This window comes from Pteropus medius, unplaced genomic scaffold (assembly GCF_902729225.1).
Source record: "Pteropus medius unplaced genomic scaffold, Ma_sr-lr_union100, whole genome shotgun sequence".
Lineage (NCBI taxonomy): Eukaryota > Metazoa > Chordata > Mammalia > Chiroptera > Pteropodidae > Pteropus > Pteropus medius.
This window is the reverse complement of record NW_024354499.1, coordinates 9,186,707-9,214,144: the sequence shown is the minus strand read 5'-3', so window position 1 is coordinate 9,214,144 and position 27,438 is coordinate 9,186,707. Positions and strand designations below refer to the sequence as shown.

Sequence of the window (27,438 nt, the reverse complement as noted above, 5' to 3'; positions counted from 1 at the left end):
AAAGATGGAAATTTTTCACACTCTCTCCCCTCCCCCCCCTTTTTTTGAGAGGATTGTTTAATTAAAACAATCTCACAGATTCAATTTCCCAAGCCCATATAAATTCATAACATTATTTTAATACATGTATGTATCAAGTTATTTTAATTTTTTATGCTTATGTTATTATTTACATCTCTAACTTCCTTTTTATTGATTTACTTTTTAAAAAATTGGAAAAAAATTCACAGGAATAACAATGAAAATGCAAACTTAAAATAAACAAGGACAAAAATCTATTTATCTATCTTAATTGGCTAGAAAATAAAACAAAACTATGAAATGATACTTTTCAGGCATTAGGCAACAGGCAATACAGAACTCTAATCCCTAAGATAAGAGTAAAATCAAAGTGGGCATAACAATTTTATCAGATTACTGTTTAGAAGTAATTCCCAAGCCACAATGTAAGAAGGGAAAATTCAAATGAAGAAAAATACCTCCGATGGATCACTTTGTGTGTCCACTTGCCTAAATTAGGGTGTCTTCTTGTTTGGTCAAACATGAGTTTAGATATTTTTGTGAAGGTATTTTATAGATGTGATTAGCATTTACTTACTTAAAGTAAAGGAAATGACACTTGGTAACATAGGTAGGCCTCCTACTCTCAGTTGGAAGGAAGCCTTAAGCTCAGGCTGAAGTTTCCTGAAGAAGGATTTCTGTCTCAAGATTTTAAGATAGACGTGCTTCTTGAGTGTCAGGCATGCTCTGTCCTACATATCTCAGATTTCTCAGCTATCACAACCATCTGATCCAATTATATTGAGATATGTTCTCTTTGTACCCATTTTGTTGAGATTTCTTACCATGAAATGAGGTTGAATTTTGTCCATTGCTTTTTCTGCATCTACTGAAATTGTGTTTTCTTCCAGGATTTGTATGGATTCATTTAAATGTGTCTTTAATTCATTTAAATTTGATTTTTGTGCATGGCTTAAGTAAAACAAGGGTCCAATGTTATTAGTATTTTTTTATCTGGATAGCCCGTTTTCTCAACACCATTTACTGGGGACAATCCTTTCCCCATCGTGTATTCTTGGGATCCTTGTCATAGATTATTAGTTCAACATATATGTGTGCCTTTATTTATGGGATCTTGATCTTAGAGGAAAAACTTTAAACTTTTTGCCAGTGAGTATGATGTTAACTATTGTTACATGTGGCCTTTATTATTCTGAGGTATGTTCTTTATATACTCAATTTATCATGAAAGGGGATCAATTTTGTCAAATTCTTTTTTTGCATCTGTTGAAATAATTATGCAGTTTTTGTCTTTCATTCTATTAATGTAGGGTATCATGTTTATTGATGTGTGTTATGTTGAAACATTCTTACATCCCAAGGATAAATTTCACTCGATCATGGTATATGATCCTTTTATTGTGCTGTCTGAATTCTGTTTGCTAGCGTTTGTTGAGGATTTTTGTATCTATTTTCATCAGGGTTATTGTCTTATAAATTTCTTGTAGTGTCTTTATTAGTATTTGCTATGTGAATACTGACCTCATGAAATTAGTTCAAAGTGTTCCTTCCTCTTCAATTTCTTTTTGAAAGAGTTTGAGAAGCACTACTATTAATTATTCTTTAAATATTTACTAGAATTCACCAGCGAAGCCATCCGAAATTTCTGTTTTGAAGAGTTCTTTTTTTTATTACTGCTTTAATATTCTTAATTGTCATTGGTTTATTCAAGTTTTCTCTTTCTTCATGACTCAGTTCCAGGGTCTCTTAGACTATGGCTGAGAAGGGCTGTAGCTGCGTCACAGACTCTTCCAGGTCCATAGCTGGGAACAAAATTCAATTTGTTACCTAAGGCATAGATAGGTATGGTTCCTCCCAGGCCCTTTGATGTATAGTGCTGATAGTGAGATTAAGGCCAAACAGGGTTGTAGCTTAGTTAACAGGAATATGAAGCTATTTCTGGCTCTATAGTCAGACACCTGAGCACAGTCCGCCTTCTCAAAACAACCCCCCTTGGTCTTGGACTCCACTGGAATTTCACAATCTCCTAACCGTACCCCAAAGCTCCCACAAAGGTACTTTTGTCTATGGGTAGCTTCCAAATTATTGTTGCTGAGGGCAGATATTAGTGAGAGACCTCCTATTCTGCCATCTTACTGTCACCTTAATGGCTGATTTGAACTTTTAATAGCATTTTCCCTCAACTGAAAGAATGCTTCATGTTGGCTTGTATTATATTTGAATATATATTTTTCCTTACGTTTGAATGTCTTTCCTCATTTTATTCACTAATAGCAGAAAAAAGTGTAAAGTAACAATGAAATAGAGTAAAATGCATCTTTATGATTGTTTGAAATAAATTTTCTGACTGTAATATTGTATTCAAAGTGACCATAAAGTTTCTTAGAGAAATGAATAAGCTGTTATGCTCATTAAAATCTCTTAATTAATTTGCTTCTTTCAGGTGACATTCTTATACACTGATTTCACTGGAGCATTGGCAAGGTCATTTAATGAATGCCCCACCAAATAAAGTACTGTATGAATCATTTAATTAAATGAGTTGTTTAAACAACTTTTTTTTTCTTCTCATTTTGTCCTTAGTACAGAGGCTACTGTCCTTTCTTTTTATTATTATTTTAATAGTGTGTGGAAAGATCGATTTGAAATTGAATAGTCACCTCTAAAATGATAATTTTCCTAAGTTTTCAAACTAATTTAGAATGTTATAAAATACATTATTTTTCTCTATATGTCATTTATTGTTTTCTGATCCTTTTTTACTTATTTAAAAAAATGATAATGTATCTAGCCATCAAATATTTCTTTTGAAACATGTATGATGGTTTACGAATCTGGATAATTTCAGAAATTTCATAAAAGGGTGGAAGAGATGATGATAATTGGCAGGAATTTCTGTTTAAGTGGTAAAGGATGATTTGAAATAACAATCCAACACATCAGGTCAAAATATACTAATTATAAACATGATTTCCATTGAATTATTACAATAACTAAGATAGTGATTTTTTTTTAACATATAGATGCCAATGAGGATGAAAAGTTGCATCTAAGAGTTTATTGTTGTTTTTTTCCTATAGAAAATCCTTTCTACCAATTTTCATGAAAAATTAGTCATTTTTTTTCCAAGCAAAGTGTCTCTGATAGACTAAGTTGAATATATATATATATTTTTTTAGGCGAGGCAACCCTTGGTTGACTTCACAGATTGCAAGGATCTTGTCAATTTACAATCTCTTAATTTTTTTTATTTTTTACTCTTACAGCACCTGGTCTTCCTAGGTGGTCTCCCATCCAAGTACTAACCAGGCCTGACCCTGCTTAGCTTCCGAGATCAGACGGGGTCAGGCTTGTTCAGGGTAGCATGGCTGTAGACTGAGTTGAATACTTTTGATACCAGAAATCACTGTCACATCACACTGGATTCGGAAACATTATATAAAATATATAAATAGTTTTCTTTTATTTAAAAAATAAACAAGCTGCACTAAGTATCCTTAATGGTTTTTCTGGCTCTAAATCAAAGTATTTTATATATGTTTGAATATGTTATAATAGGAACAATTTGAGGAGGAGAAAATTTTTTGATCACTTTTCTTTAGGTTTGCATTTCTTCTGTCTTTATTCTGCTCTACCACCACAAATGTAATATTCAACTCCTCTTCATTCTACAGTGTACCACGATTGTATTTTCTTTAATTTCATTTTCCTGGACTTCAAGTTGCATGTTTTCTTCTGACCTACTTTAATTTATTAATTCTTTTTTTTTATTCTTAAGTACTTCATCCAAAACAATTAACTACAGAATTTCTAAGAGACAAATTTAGTCCATTTACATGTATTACAGTATCTGAATATATATTTTTGTCATGTCTTGTGTTTCTTATATACTAGGTTTTCTTTCTTTTATTCTCAACTTTTCTCTCTACAACACACACAATCCTTTTATATTTTTGTAGATAACGGTTTGCCAAGAACTTTAGGCTACTTCGTTCTTTGTCTACCATACTCATGTGACAACACTATTTGGGGGAAGAAATTAACTTTGTTAGCAGAGTAGTTCTTCTACTCTACTTCTTTAGCCTGGAAACATATGCTCAGATTATTTTAAGGAGAATTCTCACAATTGCACAACTTTTTTGAAGTAGTTAATGTTATTTGTTCCAGGACTCTTTTCTGCTTTTTTGACCAATAATTTAGATTTTTTTTAAAGTAAGGTGAATAAAGGGTCTGACATTTGTAGTTGCCCTCTCTTGCGTGTGCACTCTGTTTGTTTGTTTTTCAGTATGTATTATTTTTGGATTGTTGCTTTCTCTGCTCTATGATAATCTATCAACTATATTTTACATGCTTTTTATTTTCATAAAGTCTTTAGTGTTTTTCTCTTGTTGTCTTTCTTTGTGAATTTATTGTTCTTATTTGCATCTTTTCCACCATTTCAATAGACTTTGGAGTAAATTGGAAGGTAGATGCATCTTTTTTATTCATTTTAACCAACATTTATTGTGATCTATTTCATGTCAAATATTCTTCTAAGTGCCGGAGATAAAATAGTAGATAAAACATATGCCCTGATCTAATTGCCCTTACAATTAGATGTGCATGAGATACATATAGTATACGCATAAATCTGTATTTCAAGTACTGTGTAATGATGTTCCAAAGAAAGATAAAACTGTAATATAAACTGGTAGAGACTGAAAGTAGGGAGATGCTATTTCAGATAAGGTCATCAGGGTCAGAAAAGTTTCTTTGATAGTAAGCACTTTTTCAGGTACTGGAATGCAGTGAGAGACAAGCAAAGTAATACCTGATCGCAGATGTTTCATCTTATTCCTTGATTGACGTTGAGAGTCTAATAGTACTACAGGCAGCACAATAAAAATACAAAATAGAGATGAAAAATATTCAGTGAAACAAAGGATATAGTAGTAAGTAATTTGACCTAAAGGAATCCAGTATTTGAAAGCCAAATAGATTTGAATTACAAATACAAGGAATGAGGCTAAGAAGCACAAGTACTATATGTGTGTGTATGTATGCATTTATGTGTTTGTGCATATTTAATGTCTTGATCTTTCTCAGAAACAACAAATGCAGCAGGCTGTGGCCATCCATAAATTCATTAAATAATTCGAGTAAGATATAATAAAAAAATCTAGATTGCGGATAATGTTATTTTGTCAATAATATAGAATCGTTTCATTGTAAGTTCTTTCTTAAAGTCTTAACACATCTCCATCAACATTCCTGTGAAGGCAGTTGGTATTTGAATTAGCACTACTATCACATCATTATGACATAGGATATTTAAGGACATTGGGGACCCAATGATCACTGTATAGCTCACTTACACCGGTTAGTATATACTTCTGGAATATCTTGATTATTCAGTTAATAAAAAGCAGCACCTAAAAGGAAGACATATAACATAGGTAGTCAAGTACAATTTATAATATCATCTTATAACAAAATGAAAGAAATTAAAACTGAATTTTCTATTGCAAACAATCAATTACATAGAAAACAAATTATGGCTACTGAGATACAATAATCTTGAATTAACGATGAATGAAAACAGACAACAAAAATAACTGGCTTCAGATATAAATCAAGGATTTCACCAGTATTTAAAATTTCCAGGTTAACTTCTGCAACGTTTTGTTCAATAAAATAATTTCTCTTAACTTATAATATTTATGCATTTGGCAAAAAGAGATACATTCTTTAATTATTAACAGGTGATGTTTTAATAATCAACTTTCCTTTTTAAAATTTAAATATAACTTTTATATTAATAGACATTCGTGTTAAATTGTTTTTTGCAAAATTCGTCTTCATATTGAAATGTCAAGACTTTTTTTTTTGTTGCTCGTCACTGAAGATAACTTGTGACATTTCTTTAGTAACTGATGATGGTCCTAAAGTTTAATTTGATGGCTAATACGATGACTATTATCTACTTAGCTAATTGTTTCCAGATATTTATTTTAATGGCCTTTTTCTTTTTAAAAATACCAATAATATTTTTCACGAATTATTGTTTTTTTTAAATTTTCTGGATTAATATATAACTACTTTATTATACCTCAAAGTAGAAAAATTAAAATTAATCTTTTTTTTCCTAAATAGATATTAAATAGTACACAGATTTTGAAAACAGGCATATGTTAGTATATGAATAATATCATTTAAGTATGTGGACACATAAGTAGAAAGATATACGGTGTAAATAGTAAGACTTTTAATACTATTGTATTTTGAGTCCCAGAAAAGATTCTACACTAACAAAATAACAATGGTCCTCTCTCCCAATCCTCAAACTACAAAATAAACCAAACCACCAAATAAACCAAATTGGTACCAACCACACAGAGTATATCATGAGGTAATGCCAGATGATGTACATTTTGTGTCAAAATAATGCATTAAGTTAATCAGAAAAACATATAAATTCTAATAATCTAAACTGTATGTTGATTTAAAAACAAAAAATGTGACATATCTAAATGTGTAGAATGGAAGAGGGGAAGTGTGTGTATGATATTGGGTAAACAAACTTCTTGTTTCCGCAGTAAGATTGTCAAAATACCTAAGCTAGAAAAAAAATTATAAAAAAAAATAGTTATAAACATGTTATACATTTGAAGGAAAGGAAGGCAAACAGATAATTTTGGCGAACAAGTAAACAATAGATGAGATGATGACTGTCAAAGTTTGGAGCCTATTTTCCCATTGAATAAATACAATTCTGAACCATATCCCAAGTTTAGAAGAGAAAGTACGTGTCCTCTTTTCAACACTTAGGTTGTTGACTCTGACTTAATAATAATCATCCAGGAGTACTTCCATGAGTGAAGATAATAGCATTTATTCTGGGGAGAAAATATTTAAAAGCATAACTTTAATATGGAAGCTTATAGGGATTCACACGCTCCTTATATTTTCACAATAGCACACTCATCATAGCATAAGATGTAATTTAAAAATAAAATGAATAAAGCCCCAACAATTAAAAGTTTCAAGTGCTTACCAAGTGTCTGCATTATTGCAAATTGAAGGAATTTAGAATCGAAAGTTTACCGCCACCATGGAAATGGAACAATGCACAGTGCAATAAAACTAAAAATTAGTGACAAAGACTTACTACCAGAAATGTAAAAAAATATATACAATAAAATATTGTCTTTTGGCTATATATGGTGAATTTAATAGATGAAATTATTTCTTTTCTAAAATTACAATAAACTCCCAAACAAAAAAATGGATTTATAAACCATCATGGACAAAGAAGATAGGAGGGGAGACAAAAGCAAATGAGAGACATCAATGAAAATTGGGAGGATGGAAAATGGAAGGGAGATAAATCCTCATAACTTAGCAAAGTAGAAGAAGCTAAAACTTAGTTGTCTACAAGAGAATGACATTGAAAAAAAAACCTTATTTGAATGTCAAAAATCTAGAGAAACTAGAAATTGTTGGTAAAAAATGCACTGAGGCTTCAGTATTCATGATGCTGAAAAGATGACATGTGTGTACACAAATAATACTCCCAGGATCCCTCCCAACAACCCCTACTAGAGAAGCAATTTCTCCTCATCCACAGAGGTTTATTATATACAAAAGGTGTATCAGAGTAAAACTAGAATTTGGAACATCAGACACAGCTGAAGTGAGACCAATGGGAACACTAAGTTAAAAACTGCATACTGAATAGTGAGACCTAGCAACAACTGACTTCACCTTTTTGGAGTTCATAGCTCAGGGTACAAGACTGGAGATTAGAAGATTTCTTGGTGGGAAAAATGAATAACCAGGAGTTGATGTTTAGTGATTTCACGTTAATACATTGCACTTCTGATTGATTAACACATAATGAAAAAAAAAGTTAACAAATCTCTGCCATGAAAACAAAGCATCCAACTTTATTTTTCAGTGATCTATTATTAAATATAAAAAAGAGAAAATAATGTCATATTTGTGGGAGGCATTAAACATGGAAAAAAGTTCTTAAACTAAGCATTAGGAAAATATGTACACAAAATAGAAAAAAAAGATGGAGTGTCAGAAAACCTAAAAACACATTACTCTCCACAAAGAAAAGAATAGAAAAATCTCCAAAACTTGAAGGCAATATAATTTGGAATACTCAAGAATAAGAGTGAATGTATGGAAACATTTGAGTATGTACCCAAAAATTCAGTAAAAGTGCTGGGAGTTTAATCAATCTCAATCTCCCAGAAGGTAGAAAAATTCTAATAATGATAAACATGGACAATCTGAGCAAAACATCCAAAAACATAATCAAAGAAGTCTAACTTCAAAGTAATAAATATTCTTGGAGAAAAAAGAAGACAGAGAAAATTAAAAGGAGAAAATTATCAAAAATATGTGAGAGGAGAAAAGTTACATACCAAATATCAGGATGAGAATAACACTAAACTTTTCAAAAGCAACTTTCCTTTTTAGCAAAAAATAGAGCACAACATTTTCAAAATTCTGCTGGAAGATATTTTTAAGTTAAAATTTGATAGTTGGTTAAATAATTATAAAAATGTAAGGCAGAATAAGACCTTTTCAAACAAGGTCTCAAAAAATTACCACCCACGTGTTATTTTTCAGGAAGTTGACTTTGTACTGCAATGAAATGAGGGTCCAGGAAATAAAGAAATCATCACTGGAGAGAAGTGAAGGAAATTTGAAGAAAGGAAATCTCAGAATCAAATCCACCCAGAGTCTAAAATCAAACAGCCAGATGATATTTGACCAGGATTGCAGACTCCTGAGAAATGGCCAAGCTGTAGAATTTTTATGACACAGTAGAATTAAAGTATAGATAGAAAACATTGAGCAGAAGTACATATAAAAAAACATGAAAGAGTTGTTGTATAGGAAGGATACGAGTGTACAAACTTGGATGTATATCAGAATCATCTGGGGGCCTAATTAAACCAGAGATTGCTAGATTATTACCACACACACACACACACGCACGCATGCACGCAGGCCCATAAATGTCCAAAAGATCTGCCTACCTCTAAGTGGGCATATGAGGCTCATTCTGGGAGTACCAATGAAATGCTAGAGATAAGAACCAATTTCACAGGATGAAGAAGAGTCATTTCTGGGATATTGTTGACAGTTACAGAATGCAAGCAGAAAGGGATGAGTTCTTCCTCCCTCTTCCAGCTTTACTGTTTCATTCCAGCACCTATTGCCAAGAATTTGATGTAAAACTAAATTCACAGAATATTAAATCATCTGAATATAAAATTAAATATAATGAATTTGAGAAATTCAAGTAAGGATGACTCTTCATAACTCAAAGTTTTCATATGAAGTTTCTCTAATGAGAGATGTGTCATATTGGAAATAATGGGATACAGAGAATGAATGAACAAGGGAACTGTTTTGATTGAGTTGTGATTAACACTATACTCAACATAACACTGGCATTATATATAAAAACAGTAGTTTATTTCTCTCTCACAAAAAGCACCCTGAAAAAGAGGGTGATTTATCAGCTCTGTGAAAATCAGTCCCCTTCCACTTTTCTGCTTCACTATACAAATGCTAACTACAGTATTGGAGGTTCTTTCACATTCACAGGTAACTGAGAAAGCTCCATTATGCTTGCATCTGTGATTTGGAGGGGCAGGAGAAGAAAGTAGAAAAGTATGATAGCATACTTCCCAACTTAATGTCCTTGATGTAGCTTTCTCTCAAATCATACACATTTCTGTTCAGATTTCATCTGTCAGAAGGCACTCACAGGCTACATGCGGAAAGCAGGGCTCAGAAATTCCATCTTTTAGAGGCTTACTGCAATCCTAAATAAATTCCAGATTCTCTAATTAAGGAATGATGAGAGAAATGTTATTGGGTAGTTATTGGCAGGTTTATCCCTGGAACTTAATACAAAAGCTATATTAGAAATACAGTGTTAAAAATTGTTTTATATATGAAGTTTCATTCAATTTGAATACTGAAGGTTAAGTAATAATTGGCCAGGGACCAATCAGTTTAAAAGGAGAAGAAGGAAGTTTAAGAAAGAGAAATGCACGCAAGTAAAAAGATGCTAGAACCTCAAATGAGTTATTTTAAAAGAAATTATTAATAGTGCCTTTGCATAGATAATTTAGAAATATACAAGTTCCATTTCAAAACAACCTCCTCCTGCACAGCATTTGATGACCGCCAATACAAAGTCTAAGCAAGATAAAATAACCTCTCATGATTAGCTGGGGCTTTGAGCCTCAAACCTCAAGACAAAACTCTATTAATTTAGGTTAGACCTTCTTTGGGACTCCTTCATAAGCTAAGTTCTTAAAGAGTCTTGAACCAAATATGAAAAAACTCTAACAATCTTCCCATATATCAATTCCCAAACCTGAGTCTCAGGTCAAACCATACTAATGCAAGAAAATATAAAAAGTAGATTAACGCACACACCTATTAACAGCAGAAGGAGAGGGGTACATCAACTAGAAGGATTGTGCTTGGCCCACTGTCCAAGTAGGGCATGGATAGAACCACATCCATGAACAAGTTGTCTTCACATTGAATGCCTAGCCACAGAGTGCTTACCATACTTCAAACCTGATAGTTGATGTGGAGTGCCCTAATTAGTGGCATCAATAACTTTTTGAGGTAGATGCATTTACACAGGATGAGCTTGACTCCTAGAAAGGTTGCGTTACTTGCCCAGAAAGTTCTGATCATAGTGGTTGAGCCAGTTTGTGAAACCAGGGGGCTTGAGTCCAGAGCACTTATTCTTACTATGCTACTGTCTCCTTGTTAAAACCTTTTTATTAATGTTCCATTATTTGACCTTCTCAGCAACCTTGTGCAAAATCCAAAGTAGGTATTCTGAGTATTCCATTTTTTAGGTGAGGAAACTAAGGGGAATTTATCTGATGTGCAGAACTACTAAGTGTCAGAGCGGGGGTGAATTATGTCTTATGATCTCAAGCCCAATTCTCTTTCTACCCTATAACTGTTCGAGATTTGTAGTCTCTGCTGCTTTCTGTTCATAACTCATAAATAGGCAACTCTAATTCAGTCATATTCATAGGAAAATAATAAAATATATTGCTCTGATAGCTAGGTCCATCTATTGGAATTAGATAACTTTTCTGGTATACTTATTTTATACAGTACATTTTTTTATTTTTGATAAAAATGAGGTGTTCTCAAAACCATAGGATCATCTGAGACTTTACTAACTCATGTGAATCTCTTTCTGCATCTGTCTGAACATGTGTAGATTGAGAATTCATTCACTTCAATATCAGGGCTCCCAAGTAAAAAACACATTTTTTTCTCTTTTATTAATTCAGAATTTGAGGCGGAATGGATGTCCTTTAGTTAGGCTATATTTGAATTATTTATCCTGCCTGTGGAGTCTGAAACAACAATATGGAAGAATATGATTGCAAACATTATTTATGTGAATCCAAATTCCATAGGTGGAGATAAAATTAAAGATTAAACAGAAGAGATGTGGAAAATAAATTCGGAAGATCTCAGTAAACTACAATACATGTTGGAAGAAGTTGTGGATGTATATGCCTTACATCAAGTCAATTTTCAGCCACAGCTTTAAAAAGTTAGAAAGAGCCTCAGAGTGTCATCTAATTAAATTGCCTTATTATCAGTAAAGATAGCCTTTCCCAAACCCTTTACAATAGGCGCATGTGTCTATATCTATCAATTGTTTAAAAAGAGGGCCACCATGTTCATTTAAGAAACATTACCACATTGTTATGATGAATATATACTGAAGTCAAGGAAGACTAAGAATGGCAGAGCAAAAAGATGGTGGTTCCATTTAATAATGGACCACATGAAGCTGGTTGGAACTCTGAGGAGCTTGTCATTTCAAAAGTTTTGTATAAAGGTTTTTAATTCTTATAGCTTTAGAAATATTTCCTGGAAGAGAATTTATTTTCATGCCTCCTCCTAATTTTAAAGATTATCCACATTCCTTGGCTTGTGGACCAATTTCTCCATTTTCAAAATGGACAACAATCAGTTGAATCTTTCTCATATTGCTTCACTTTGGCTGGAACATTACTGCCATGCTCTTCCTCATTTAAGGATTCTTATGGTTATTTATTGGGCTCACCTGGAAAACACAGGTTTATCTCTTTATTTCAAGATAATCTGATATTCACATGCTCTGGGAATTTGGATATGAATATCTTCGGGAAGTCAATATTCTTGCTACCATGGTATTTTCTTGGTTTATTAATTCTATTTTTTTACTTTCAAATGTTATGTGTAATGTTTGTTAATTATTGTTAAGGTAATCCAGAGATAGCTGGGTCATTCTTTCATCTTTTTCAACTTGATTTACTAATTTCTATTTTTAAAATGTGAAGTAATAAATTAGGTGCATTATGATCGCTACTAAATTTGCTAACTCTGCTTTATCACTTTTATTTTCTTTTCATCACGCATTTTTATTGCTTTTCTTTTTTTGCTTTCATAGCTTTTATTCACACATCTCCTTTATTTTGACTCTGATTTTTCTTCATTTTTTTACACAAAGGTATTTGTGTATTTTAAAACAATTTATTTAGTGAATTTTCCATTCTATCATCTTGTTATTGTTGCATAAAATTATAATTTGAACTTTTTAAACATAAAATACATTTCTGTGTTTGTTTAACAGATATACCATCTTTTATATTGAATGAATTGTCATGCGTTGTTTCTTGCTTTTCACTTTTTTTTCTGCGTTCATCTTGTCTTTAAATATATTCTACATTAAATACTTCATCAAAGTTTTGAGTTATACATTTTGTTAGCTTTTCTTTTTATGTATGAAAATACATGCCTTAATTAACATTTTTGGCTGAATATAGAATTCATAATGACAATATCCTTCAATATTTTGAAGATATTACTCCATTGTCTTCTTACATTTGGAATTACTTTTTCTGCTATTATTCTGTGATTATTCTGTAATTAGTTTAATTTCATTTCTTTGAATATCGTGTTTGTTTCTTTTAGGTAATTTAAATATTTCTCTTTATTATTTTTACTCTGAAGTTTTATTCTTCTTTAAGTGTGAATTTATATTTATATATCTTTGTTGGCACTTATCTTGAAACTCCTATCAGGTATGTATTAAAATTTGTTAATCCTTTCTTCTTTCTTTTTAAATTCTGTCATAGTTTTTATTGCTTTATTTCTATGCACTTCTATCTGTATCAATTCCTTGTTAATAGCATCCACATAATGTATTTTCACTTTGGCCAAGTTTAGTACAGATTTTCAAAACATTTTTAAAGTTTCTAATAATTTATTTGCTATCTGTGTGTAATGCTTTTTAAAACACGACCACAAATTCTTTGAACACTCCTCTCACAAAAATAGACCCTTATTTGTCTCCTTTCAAAATTCAACTAGGCTTGATTACTCACTTATAAAACATAGAATGTGGTAGCATGTGGTAGACATGATACTGCATGACTTTTGAGGCTGTCATAAAAGGAGCTATTGTTTTTGCGTCTCTCTCCCCCGCCTTTCCTCCCCTCACCCTCCACGTAAGCTGTTTGTCCTTCCTTCTGGGAAAAATATATGAAGAGACCATATAAATATAAAAACGATGTTTAAGAAGACTCTGAGGTGCTCATGACTTAAGATATCCAAATCTTACAACTCAAATTTCAGATCACTCAGGCTCTCAGCTTTTAAATGTCCTACCTGATGCTGAGTGGAATGGAACAAATCAACTTCCTCTCCTATGCCCTATCTAAATTCCTTGTCCCTCACCTCCCAAATCTGCAAGATAGTGAATATTGGTCGTTTTTATACAAGAGTTTTTGAAATTTGTTATGTAGTCATAGTAACTGGATTGGAATTTTATCACAAGAAATTTCTCAAGAAATATTGGGTATTGTTCTAATAAAATCCCCAAAGATGACAGTGGCTATAAGAGTAGGCGGCAGGTGGAAGTTTGGGGTTGGGGTGGGAAATTTAAGAAATTGTTAGTGGCAACTTAATGCCCCTGAGGAGAGTGTCAGTGAAGGCTAGAAGGGTTTTAGAGGCTTGAGGAAAGGTATCTTCATTGTGTATGTAGTGGTAGGCTACTTAGATTCCCATATTAAAGAAAGGACTTCAGAGCAAATATCAAATCAGATGGGGAACTACAAGATCCATTCTTAAAATCTGAGAGGGATATAAGGTGATGTTTCAGGAAACTTCACAGTCAGAATATTTATATAAATTAGAAAAATTTTAAACATATATTGTATGTATATATGTGTGCATATATATGGTTTTTTTTCTTATTGTTGTCAAACATGCTATGAAGCTCATAAAAAAGCAATTTTCTAATAAAGAACATTATAATATAATTTGAGAAATACTGAATATGTAGTCAAGATCATTAAATAACTGGCCAAATATTTTTATTAGCAGATCTCTTTATCTTTAGAAAATTTTCTTCTCTCTCTCGGGGATCTTCTTTCTTTCTCTCATTTTTACTATTGATAAAAGACTATATTACACTAAGTAGTTTCTAAGATTGCTTCCTAAACCCAACATTCTTGGCTTTTAAGTATTTTTAAATTATTTACTATAAGCTAATTATTATATATTGTTCTGATTTTGATAGAAGATAATTTTAGTAGAATGTTTATTTCTTCATACATGTCACATCAATAGTGATGGAGTTATGTCTAAAACAGTGACATCTGGTGGATTCAAGTGAATATTGCAGTTACTATGTTAAAATTTTAATACAAATAAGACATAGTAGTAAGTCAGGGGCCAAGATACAAATGACAAATATGCTTGAAGTTACTTAGAAATGTTACATTATTTTTAATATAACATTATGTATTATTATTTAGAAATATTATTTTTACTTTAGAAAAATGCTAACATTTGAACATATATGTGGTTTTACCTTTTATAATTACAATATAAATCTATTAAAAAAATAAAAACCTTGATTTAGTGCTAATTTTTGTCTTATGATAGGAATGAGGTGATTCCTATATTATAATTTTTATAAGATGACATTTTAATATTATCTATTTCTAAAGGGACAATTTTGATCTGAAAGAGAAAAAGCTATCTTAAAAATTTCTTTCACATTCCTGATTTTATGAGAAATAAGGTATAAGTATTAAGAGAAGCAAATTTGCTTTTCCCTGTTTAACTTTTTTTAAGGCTATGTTTTTATCGAGACATTTACTTTTCGGTATTTTTCTTTTCTTGTATCTACGAAATTAAATGACAATTACGAACTCACCTGAGTGACTATAACTTCTCTCATCTCTACCATCTCAACTCTCTGTTAAAAAATAAAAATTCAATTGAGAAAATTTAAAGATCTAATTGGCTTTATTGACCAGTTCATGAATTGAACAGCGTCCCATCTACAAGTAGAGAGTAGCTCCAAGAAACTATACAATATGAAAGGTTTCATAGGCAGAAACTGGGCAGAACAAGAATGTTATTAGGAAAAAGAAAACAAACAAACAATTGTTTCAGGCAAGGTTACCCGCCCTTAGAATAAAGTAAGGCTCTTATCAGGTAGATTGTATCAGCTTCCTTTTTGGGATGGAGAGGGCTCATGTCATAGACTATCTCACTGGTACCACCCAGAAAGTTCCATACTATCAAGTCAAGAGTACATTCCTAGAGAAGGCTGAAATTGCAATTTGGTCAGGTTTTATTATTATTATTTTTTAGTTTTATTTATTTATTTATTTATTTATTTATTATTTATTTATTATCTTTTAAGTTTATTAGGGTAACATTGGCTAATGCAATTATGTAATTTTCAGATGTACATTATAATTTGACATCTATATATTCTATTGTGTGATTACCACCCAAAAGTCCAGTTTCCTTCAGCTACCATATATTTGATCCCGTTTACCCACTTCACCCTCCCCCTACTCCCCTATATTTGATCCCCTTTTGGTGAAGTTTTAAATCTAGTTTAGCTGTCATGGACTTTAGGACAAGTGACTTCATTTTGGGTCTGTGGTTTTCTTTTTAAGAATTGTTCACTTTAGATCACACTCTCAGCTTGACAGAGAGATGTGATCAAAATTTAAGGCATCACTACTCTAAGCTACCACTTCGTAGTACTCACAGGTTTTGTTGATCCTCTGTGTGCTATTCACAGGTCATGATGTTTTTGCTTAATTTCTGTAATACTCATAGGTCATGACTTGAGGTTCACAATCTTTAAGTCAGTCATTCTTTGTTCCTTTTCTGACCTTTTAATCTCAGGGAGATCATTTGTTTGGTATTCAGTGTCTGCAAACACACATTTAAAACTTTTGAGAGAATACAATGGGCCAGGGAGATTATTATTATTTATTTATTTTTTTACCTTTTTTTTAATGTGGCTGATGAAAAAAGGAGACTTGTTGAAAACCTTGCTATGTATACACGAGGTTGTTATGATAACTATAAACAGGATAATTCCCAATGTTTGGAATGTACTTTGGAGCTATAGACTCAAACCAAAATCAAAATCAAATAAGTCAAAATAAGACCTCATTGAGGGGATCACCTTTTTCAACCAAATGGTTTGCTCAGTGACATTATGTAACTGAATTTCAACTTCTCCAGGAGTGTTAATCCAAATGCAGCAGGTGGCATTATGCACAGTACAAATACCTTGTTACTTAGCTAAAAGATAATAAAGGGTTATCCTATATTCAAGAACAACTTTGGGCAGAGAGTCTAAGGATTTTTGTTACCTATAATCCTGACTATTCATTTAATTTGCAGCCATTATTTACTTAATTTAATTTCTCTGACTCAAGAACAGACTGTTTTCATGTTACTAGGACATCGGAATGGCCAAAGTTGGGCAAAAAGCAATCATTTTTTTTATAGAAGCAGATTGTATTTCATCCACATGTGCCACAATTCTTATAGATTCAGTTTTTGCATAAAAGTCATTACAGCATTTCCCTGATACTCTGGTTTAGTCGCTTTAGTGTCTATTTTGATGACAGCAATTTTAGAAGGTAAGAGAATAGCAGTAGGAAGATCATTCACTTTTTGCCAATTTTTGATAGGGTTTATAGAGGACTTAAGAAAACTCCTGTTTTGTTTCGTTTTGTTTTTCTATAACATCTCCAAATCATGGACAACCCCAAAGGCATACCAGCTATTAATATAAATAGTTGTGCTTTGGATAATTGACATGCTTGAGTAAGGGCATGAAGATTTGCTTGTAGGGTAGATTTAGCTTGTGGGGAGTTTCCACTTTGGAGTAGGCCATATTGGGTAGTAATAGCTTCACCACCTTAATATTCCCTTTTCCATTACTACAATATGACCCATCAACAAACAAGATAGATTAGAATTAGTTAAAGATGTGTCTCATTAATCAGGGTATGGTGGCACAGGATGGAACGTCATACCTCCCAGTCTCGGTGCTCATCTTCATCAGGTAGCGGTAGTAACACAGAAGGATTAAAGATGTTGCAGCATTTCAGATATAGATTAGGAAGTAAAAGCAAAAGAATTTCATAGGAAGTTTGTCTGCTTGCAGAAAAATGTCGAGACAATTCAGAGTTAAGAAGACTTTGAACAGTGTGTGGAGTTTGCAAACAAACATCATTTCCCAGTATTAACTCTGCTTAGACTTCCACTAACTTTGCAGCTGCTGTGATAGCCTTAAGATAGCTGGGACGGGCACAAACAGTGGATTCTAGCTGTAGGCGACAGGCTTCTGGTTAGTGAAATTTTAGTGAGTTCATAGAATGAGGAAATTAATAGAGAAAAATTAGGAACTATAGTATACAATAACCAACTGTTACCAGAACAAAAGGGGTCTGTCTACCTGCCTGTGAGTCAAAGGTTGCACAGGTTTGCAGCAAAGAAAGTAAGGATGTATTTTAGGGAGTTGCAAGTCCCTGGAGATACAGGTGAACTAATGCTCTTATTAAACCTCCCCCTACCCCCTCAGTGTCTCCAGAGTACAGATCATATAGGGAAAAATTAGTCATCATGGAAACTAAGGGAGTTGGGGATGTGGCTTCTACTGACTAAATGCTTGGACAGGGCTGGGGTAATTGATCTTTGTGTCCAGTTCTGAAATTATCTTGGCGCCATCCCCTCCATTCCCCAGGTTGGTGGGGTTATTCTGCCTCAGTGGTCCTGGGGGTGAAACAGTTAAGGCCAAGATCCTTAGTGTAACTGAAACTTATTGTCCCCATTATTATAGACCCGAGGCTCAATAAATCATATGTCCTAAGGCTTAATGACTGAAAGATAAGGCATACAAAGTAGAGGGTAGAAAAAGCAAATAAGTCACAATGCCATTATCTGGGCAAAACCAGCTTGAATTAGAAAAAAACTAAATTAAAAAAATGAAATAAAGTTTGTGTGCGGTTACACAACCAAGCCTGAAATCCACAAAGCCGTCACTTAGTTGTGGGTTTAGGAAATTTGTGTGTTACTGTAATTCTTTTTGGAAACAGCGGAATTCCTTTAGCAATTACATCGTGACCTAGGTAATGAATAGTATCTAAAGATAATTTTTTCTTACATACTTTGTGTCCTGTTTAACTAACCATTGCAGCAAATAAATGAATTCTTATATGGACTCTTCTTTGGTAACTGAGCACAGAAATGTGTCATCTACATATTGTAAAAGGGTCAATTTTCTGGGGAACTGGAGGGTATTTAAATCTAGATGAAGCCCTTCGGAGAAATCAGAAGGGGTCACAATGAACCCATGAGGCATAACTGGACAGATATATTGTGGATTGCTACAAGTAAAGGCAAACAGATATTGACTGTTGGGATCTACAGGAAAGATGTAAAAAGCTGAATGGAGGTCCGCAACCAGTGAACCATTTTGTGTCTGGTGGAACTTGTGACAAAAAGGTGTTCTGGTTTAGAACAACTGGGAAATGGGGACTAACTATTTTATTAATAGCTCTCAAATCCTGGACAAATCACCATCCCTATCTATTAGGTTTCCAGACTGGCAAATTGGCATGTTGCAAAAACCTTATGGAGCAGGATTAGCCCCTAGGCAATTAGGTTTCCCAATAAGGTAACTTAGGAAGAGGTTTAGCTATATCTATCTGAATCTTTATAGATTCCACACTTTTTATTCTTCCAATGTGAATTTTAAAGGTAGTTCACAGATTTTCAGGCACCTGAATTAAATTTGAGGAACTTTGTTGGAATCCTTCCTCTTCTATGTCAAGGACAGACTGCAAGGAATATAAAAAATCAGGTTCAGGTTAGTCGGGAAATTCTAAGGTGAGGTCTCTATTGGAGAAAAATGTATCAGAACTTTTTTTTTTTAATTAAGTTTATTGGGGTAACATTGGGTAATACAATCATATAATTTCAGGTGTACATTACCATTTGACATCTGTATATTCTATTGTGTGTTCACCACCCAAAGTCCCGTTTCCTTCAGCTACCATATATTTGATCCCCTTTACCCACTTCACCCTCCCCCTAAACCCTATATTTGACCCCCTTTATCCCATCTACCTCTCCCCTCCTCCTCCGCCCCATTGGTAACCACTAGTCTATAGTCCTCTGGTTACCAATAGCCTATAGTCAATGTCTATGAGTCTCTGTTTGTTTGTCCTATTCATTTGTTGCTTTTAAGTTTATATCCCACATATAAATGACATCATGTGATTTTCAACTTTTTCTGCCTGGCTTATTTTGCTTAGCATGATTATCTCGAGGTCCATCCATCTTGTCGCAAATGGCAATATTTCCTCTTTCTGGCTCAGTAATATTCTGCTGTATATATGTACCACAGCTTCTTTAGCCAATCATCTATCATAGGACACTTCGATTGCTTCCATGTCCTGGCCACTGTGAATAATGTTGTTATGAACATCAGTGTGCAGATATCTTTTTAGATATGGGTTTTCAAGTCTTTGGGGTAAATACCCAGTAGAGGGATTGCTGGATCATATGGTCGATCAATTCTTAGTTTTTTGAGGAAACTCCATACTGTTTTCTATAGTGGCTGTACCCATTTTCAGTCCCACCAACAGTTTATGAGGGTTTCTTTTTCTCCACATCCTCGCCAACATTTGTTATTATTTGTCCTGCAGATTATAGCTATTCTAACAGGTGTGAGATGGTATCTCATTGTGGTTTTGATTTGCATTTCCCTAATAGCTAGCGATGATGAGCATCTTTTCACATATTTTTTGGCCATTTGTATGTCCTCTAGGGAGAATTGTCTGTTCAGGTCCTTTGCCCATTTTTTGATTGGATCTTTTTTTTGTCGTTGTCGTTGTTTTTGAGTCATATGAGTTCTTTGTAAATTTTGTATATTTTAATTTTTAAATTACAGTTGACATACATTATATTAGTTTCACGTGTGCTATACAGTGATTAGACATTTATATAATTGATGAAGCGATCACCCCGATAAATCTAGTACCCCTCTGACACATATATAATTATATAATAAAATATTATGAATAATATTATATGTAATGCAACATTATATATAATATTATATATAATACAATATTTTATTTAATAGTGTAACAAAACTTGACCATATTCCCTTTGCTATACTTTCTGTCCCCATTACTATTTTGTAACTACAAATTTGTAAATCTTGATCCCTTCCCTCCATTCGCCCATACCCCCAAAACCTCCTCCCACCTGGCAACCATCAAAATGTTTTCTGTAACTATGAGTCTATTTCTGCTGTGTTTGTTAATTTTATTTTAGATTTAATATATAAGTGAAATCTTGTGGTATTTGTCTTTCTCTGAGTTCTTTTACTCAGCATAATATGCTCTACATTCATCCACAGTTCTCAACTCTGTTTTGCTTGCCATTTTCTAAGTCACTGTGCACATAAACTAGGCACAGAATAGCTGAAATGTTGCTATTACAGAAATAGCAACATTTCCATAAATGGAAAACTAAAGGCATTATTTGGATAACATAAGCCTAAAATTAATTTTAGCCTTTAAAATATGGAGGAACATTATCAGAATTTTCTCCTAAATACATTAATTGTTCATATTGTTTATGAGTGCGGTATTTGATCCTCTGAAATCAAGGTCAGGTTTTCACTATAAAGTGAGATGGCCCTAAATATTTTGCTAAATATTTTGCTAAAGATTTAGCTGTTAGATTCACTTTATTTATTTTTACCTCATAACAAATGGAATGTGAATTTTCTTTTCTCTCAGTGACATATTCCTTGTTGAACAGACTTATAGCTGCAGAACTTTTGGTTGAATATGCTAAGGAAATTTAAAACTAAACAAACAAACAAATAAAACCTTCCCATTAATGAGACAAAAAATAAACTTCAACATTATGTTTATAAAATAGAAACAAATATGGGGGAAAGAACCATATAGAAAGAATATAAATAGAATGAACCCTCAGAAGATTCAATTTTTCACCTTCAGTGGGTTTCTTGATCCTGTTTTGCTTGGCATTTCCTAAGCCACTGTTTTTCTCAGTTTTTGCTTGCACTATTACCTCTAAAATGTCCTTCCTTCGCTGTTACACAGATAAACTCTTATTGTATAAAGCTGAGTGTAAAAGTCATTTGATTTTTGAAGCTTTCCTTAATTATCCATTATTCCTGTATCATGGGAAACAAATACATCTGTCCTGTGAGTTCTCAAAGGCAAGGATATAATATTATCCAATTTCGTATTGCTCAGTTTCCATCTCAGGAGCATAGGTACTATGTGGGTGACCTCATAGAAGATACAATTTGAGATGGAACCTGAAGGAGAGAAGAGTATAGATAACAGTATGGACATGGAGAAGATCTATTTCAAGGGAAAATAGTGAATACTCCTTTGCCTGTACAGTAGACAATTTATCTAGTAAATTATGTTCGATGATGAGGGGAAGCAACTCAAACTATACCTTTTAGGGCATATTTTATTTTAAGCTATTTTAAGTTATTTTTAAGAGAATAAAAATTCAGGAAAAACTTTCGAAGTTCCCCATAACTACCTAGAAGAAGGGTCCTATTATCATAGATACATACAGTTTAATATGAACTAGGTTTGATAGGGAGAAATCAGCAAGGCCCATTTGATCAAAGTCCTCTCTGTGTTCCATTGTAAAGAAGGGCCACAGACATTTGTTTATCAAACATCTGATCTTCCATCTGTATGTGAAGTGCTGTCCTGCCCTTTGAAGTCCCAAAGACAACCTCTCCTCATGTCTTCTTAGATCAAGATGTCATATAAGCCTTAACTGCCTATTCTGTCATTTGGTCTCACGTTCTTATGGAACTGTTGTATTTACATGCATAATAAAGTTGATCATTTTTTCCTGTCAATTTCTCATGTTAATTTGAATTTTAGTCCAGCCAGAAGACCTTAGAAGGTAGAAGAAAAACTAATTTTTCCACCTTGCAGTGCATGCTCTGATGTTTTCTATCAAAGAAATGCTGTCATGTTATCTATTGCTCTATTGAAATTTACCTTTTGATATTTATTATGTATATAGAAATCTCATATTGCACTTACTCTTAGAGCATGTTATGGTTGACTTTGGCCAAAATTTATGTAATTCTGACCTAGACTAATTAATAGAAACATAATTTTATAATTCTTCTCAGTGATTATGAATCGCATTTCATTTAGAAAGAAATTTTATGAATTAAACATGTGAAATGATAATAAAATGCTAGATATATGGCCAAAGAACAGAACTAGTGCCTTCTAAGATATAAATGGTAAATATACGCACAACATAGGATACTGGAAGTGTGCTCTTTTTGATCCTGAAATCAGATATTACTTATTATCCTTGATTACATTACACGAATTGGCTTTGTGAGTTCTCTTGTAATTATTATTACTCTTTGGCTAACGCTAGTGTTCCTACTTATAACTAGGTAAAACCAAGATCATTTATATAAGAAACGTAACATCTTGGACTTTCTTTCATATTTACTTATGTAGGAAAGACATATCTTATTTTTGGGAAAAATATCCTAAATCGTATTAAAGGACACATGAAGAGATTTACAAGAACAAAGCACATATTATGTGTTTGTGTGTGTATTCAAATATATAACCTTTCTTGCAGACTAATACTTTGTAAGTTATTATTTTACTTGCAACAGCTATGATCCTTTTATTGTTGAAATACATGTAATATGAATCTGTTTTGTGTCACATGGCTCCTGAATATTATTTTCATGCTACAAGAATCATTCCAAAGCTACATTAAATGAATATATTGAGTACTTTATAAGCATAAGTATTTTTCTAAGCTAAGTAAGAGGATAAGAAAAATGACATCGTTATTTTCAAGGAGTTTGTGTTCTGGTAGAGATGCTATGATGCTGAAGCATAAAAATAAGTAGCAACACCAAAGAAGTATGTGGCTAATTGCTATCAGAGAGACATGCATGGTTTGAGTGTAAGGAAATTAATGCTGTGGTGAACTAAATAGCTTCTTGATTGGGGAAGCAAGTGGAAACTTTATTTGAAGCAAGAACTGGTTTTGTTTAATGAGATTGATTCTGATTAGGGTATATGGAAGAGGAATGAAAAAAGATTGAGGGAGAAAATTAGAAGAAAAAGCTTGGGGAAAGAAATTCACAAGGTGAGTTCAGAGGACAGTGAGCAGCATAGCAGTACCAATGAATTCATGAAGAAGAGAAATGGGAAACAGATAAGTAAAAGAAACATCATAAAGCAGTGTTTCTCAAAATTCGGTTTTTGAATTACTTGATATCAATCATTTGAGATGCGTGTTTGAACTATTTTTTGTACTCTTTTCGTGAAGCCTACAGAATTAAGATATCTGGAAATAGAAAAGAGAAATCTGAGTATGTAGGATTTACCTGTGTGTTTTCAATTTTAGTTTTTTCACAACTATTGAAAATATGAATGCAGAAAATATGTGCTTGCAGATTCTTTTTAGGGAGAAAAATGATATGACAAAGGTTAGTTCACTGTATATGATAGCTTGAAAGAGAATAAATGTTAAAAGGATAGTCTATACCTGAACAAGTATTGGGCTAGTATCTCCAGATAAATAGAACTGATAGGTTTGATACATAGGTAGCTAGATAGATGATAGATAGATAGATAGATAGATAGATAGATAGATAGATAGATAGATAGATATAATAGATGATAAATAGATAGACAGACAGACAGAAAGACAGATAGATGATAAATAAGTTGACAGACATGGACATAGATAAATTTATTTTGAGGGATTGGTTCATATGATTATGGAGACTCAGAAGCACCATGGCCATGATTGGCTGTCTGCAAGTTGGAGGCCCAAGAAAGCTGGTGGTATAAATTCAGTCCAAGTCCAATGGCCTGAGAATCAGGATTGAATGGAGATGGTGTAAGCCCTAGTTTGTGTGAAGGTCCAAAGATCGTGAACGCCAATGTCGGAGGGAAGAAGAAGATGGATGGTTAAGCTCAAGCAGAGAGCACAATTGTTGTTTCTCCACCTTTTGGTACTTACTATTCAGGCCCTCAACAAATTGGATGATGCCATTATTGTTACTAGCGATGATATGTTTGAGAGACATTTAAAAATATAGCACTTACATACGGAAAATGCTTTATTTATCTTAATTGTTGTATATAGGATTACATGTGTTTTTCTCTAAGTACTTTGCATAACCAATGGTTGTAGTTGCGGACATATTAGAAAAGAAGTCATACCTTTCAGAGTATTTAAATTTGAGTACCCTGTCTACAGCCATGCCACTCTGAACAGACCCAATCCTGTCTGATCTCAGAAGCTAAGCAGGATTGGTCATGGTTAGTACTTGGATGGGAGACCACCTAGGAAGACAAGTTGCTGTAGACATAAAAAATAAAAAATAAGGGGATTGTCAGCTGACAAGGTCCTTGCAATCTGTGAGGTCAACCAAGGGTTGCCTTGCCTAAAATACATACATACATACATACATACATACATACATACATACATACATACATAAAAATAAATTTGAGTACCCTGATCTTTACTGACAATCAGACAATGTATGAATGAAAACACAGACAATATCTCCCACCCCCATTAATGGTCATAATAACATAATCATCTATTTTTCAAAGAAGAAAATATGAAAAAAATAATATTTGATTAAATTTTGAACACTAAGTGAAAAACTATTTTATAATATCTTTAGTACCTTGGGAGGGAAAACGTAAACTCTTTCTGTAAGTGGAAAGATATGGCCCCTGTTCTCTGTTATGGAATAAATTGGTCTTTCCCAACTGTACTTGGGATGAGTATTTGATTGGAAGCAAACTAAAAAGAATTTGTACGAAGGAAAAGATGAATAGAATGTAAGGAAGGACAAAAAAAATGAACAGATAAGTTTTAGCAATCTTGATCAGAAACTCAGAACACTGCTTTGAGGTTGAGGGCAGTGCCATTGAGACACCTGGGTCTTGCACCTAAAGCACAAGGGTCAAGTGTCTGAGGGAGAGCCTCTGATTAGCTTGGGTTAAGGCATACACATATCCTTGGTCAAGGGTGGACTGCAGAGCACTTTGATTGACAGTTCCGCTAAAAGCAAATGGCATCTTGATGTATAGTAACCCAAAGGAGGAATAAAATGTAGTTCTGTGTCCAAAATAAGGGAGGAAAGGATGTTTGGCAGAAAAATCCAAAACTTCTATTTTACCTTTTCACACAAATCAATATAGCCCCCCAATGTGGTTGACTGAAATATGTAAGAGATAAGTGTGGGGACAGACAAATCTAAAATGTGAAATGTGGTTGACTGAAATATTTAGGTGAGCAATAAAGGGACAGGTGTAGAGGAGTGGCATATTAACTTAAAAATTATAGTGCTAGATTTCACTTTCTATCATAATGAAAATTTAATTTTTACTTTTACTATGACCGATGTTTGAAAATTTTAAAAGCTGATTTACTAACATTTTTCAAAATTTACATGTTTATGTTGCTTCAAAAATTATTTTTTCCTCTTAGAAATTTTGGAAAGATTAAAGATGATGCTTGAATTCAATGAAAATTGCAGGAACTAATAGCGCCTATTTAACAAGAGTTCATTAAATACTTTCTAAGGACTAAATTTAACATGTTCAATGCACTAGGTAGTTGTAGTTAAATTGTTTCACTTTGTATTGCTTCTCAAATTTCTGCAAAGAACTAGTTATTAAATATGTTGTGTAGCAGATACTAATGAATGAAGCAAAGCTATACAGATAAGGAATAATTTGATTGTGTTTTGCAAGGTTACTTCTCTCTGTAGTCATTGCTTCTTGGTCAAATCTTCACAAGTAAATCACATATGCCTGAGGAAATATCTTCTTACAAACAAGTAAGCAAATTCTTTTTATATTAGGGTGGAAATAATGTACACTTAACTAGCATCAGCTTGCATATTTTTAAAACTCCCCACAAGGCTACACACACATGCACGCACACCCATACAGAGACAAATACATAATTATGATCATGCATTTTTTATTTTAAAATCTTGTTTTTTTCTTCTTTATTTCATGTTATATCAAAACTCTTTTTTATATCATTAGATATTCTTCAAAAACATCATTTTAATGACTGTTTAATATTCTACCATGTGGATATATAGTAATTTGCTTTTCTCTTCCCGTATTCCTGAAAAACTAATTTGTTTTACAAGTGGCATTTGAAAGCAGCAGTTCTTAATGAGATCCTTGGAGCCCATGACTGCTCTAAAATGAAAAGTCTTTACTCATATGCCTACTAGTCCTTTTTATAGAAATATGGTCCATAATTTTCATAAAAATATTCAAAGCTACATTTATACCAAATGAGGATGAATCAATTCAGATACTAAGTCATATCCTATAGATTAAATGTCTTCTTTTGCTCTTTCCAAAGGATTTAGAATAATGATCAAAAAAGTTTGCTACTATACTAATATGTGCTATATAGGAAAAAAAACACACTCCACTTGTGTGTTCCTCCTTTACTCTCACACTATTATCACACTTAAAACACTTATGACACCAGATATGTGGGTTTTCCATTCATCAAGCAATTCTCAGCAATACCAGTGGGCGTCCTACAATTCAGTTTAATTCTCATAATAACTGGAGTTAGTGCAGACCCCACAAGTTAAGGCTCAGTCTCACAAGACTCCCTCCTAATTCAGATGCCAATCAAAAAGACTAGGTTCTCAGGATCCCCACAACTTTTGTCTGTCTGACTTGCCTATAAATCAGAAGTTCCCACAATGCCCCTTTCTGAATTCAGTCCATTTCTAGAACAGCCCACAGAATTCAAGGAAAAACTTACTTGCATTTACCAGTTTATTATGCACTAAAGGATGTGATAAAGGATACAGATGAACAGCCAGATGAAGAGAGACATAGAGTAAGACTGGCAAGCATCTTACTTCAAGAGCTTCTGTTTCCACAGAGTTCAGGTCCACCATATTCTTGGTAG

At 33.0% G+C, this 27,438-nt stretch overlaps 2 pseudogenes; one reads left to right on the top strand and one right to left on the bottom strand.

The window, feature by feature from the left end:
• Nucleotides 1-3,278: 3,278 nt before the first annotated feature.
• Nucleotides 3,279-3,397, bottom strand: LOC120594752 (uncharacterized; annotated as a pseudogene).
• A 21,321-nt stretch (nt 3,398-24,718) lies between these two features.
• Nucleotides 24,719-24,837, top strand: LOC120594704 (uncharacterized; annotated as a pseudogene).
• Nucleotides 24,838-27,438: the final 2,601 nt, after the last annotated feature.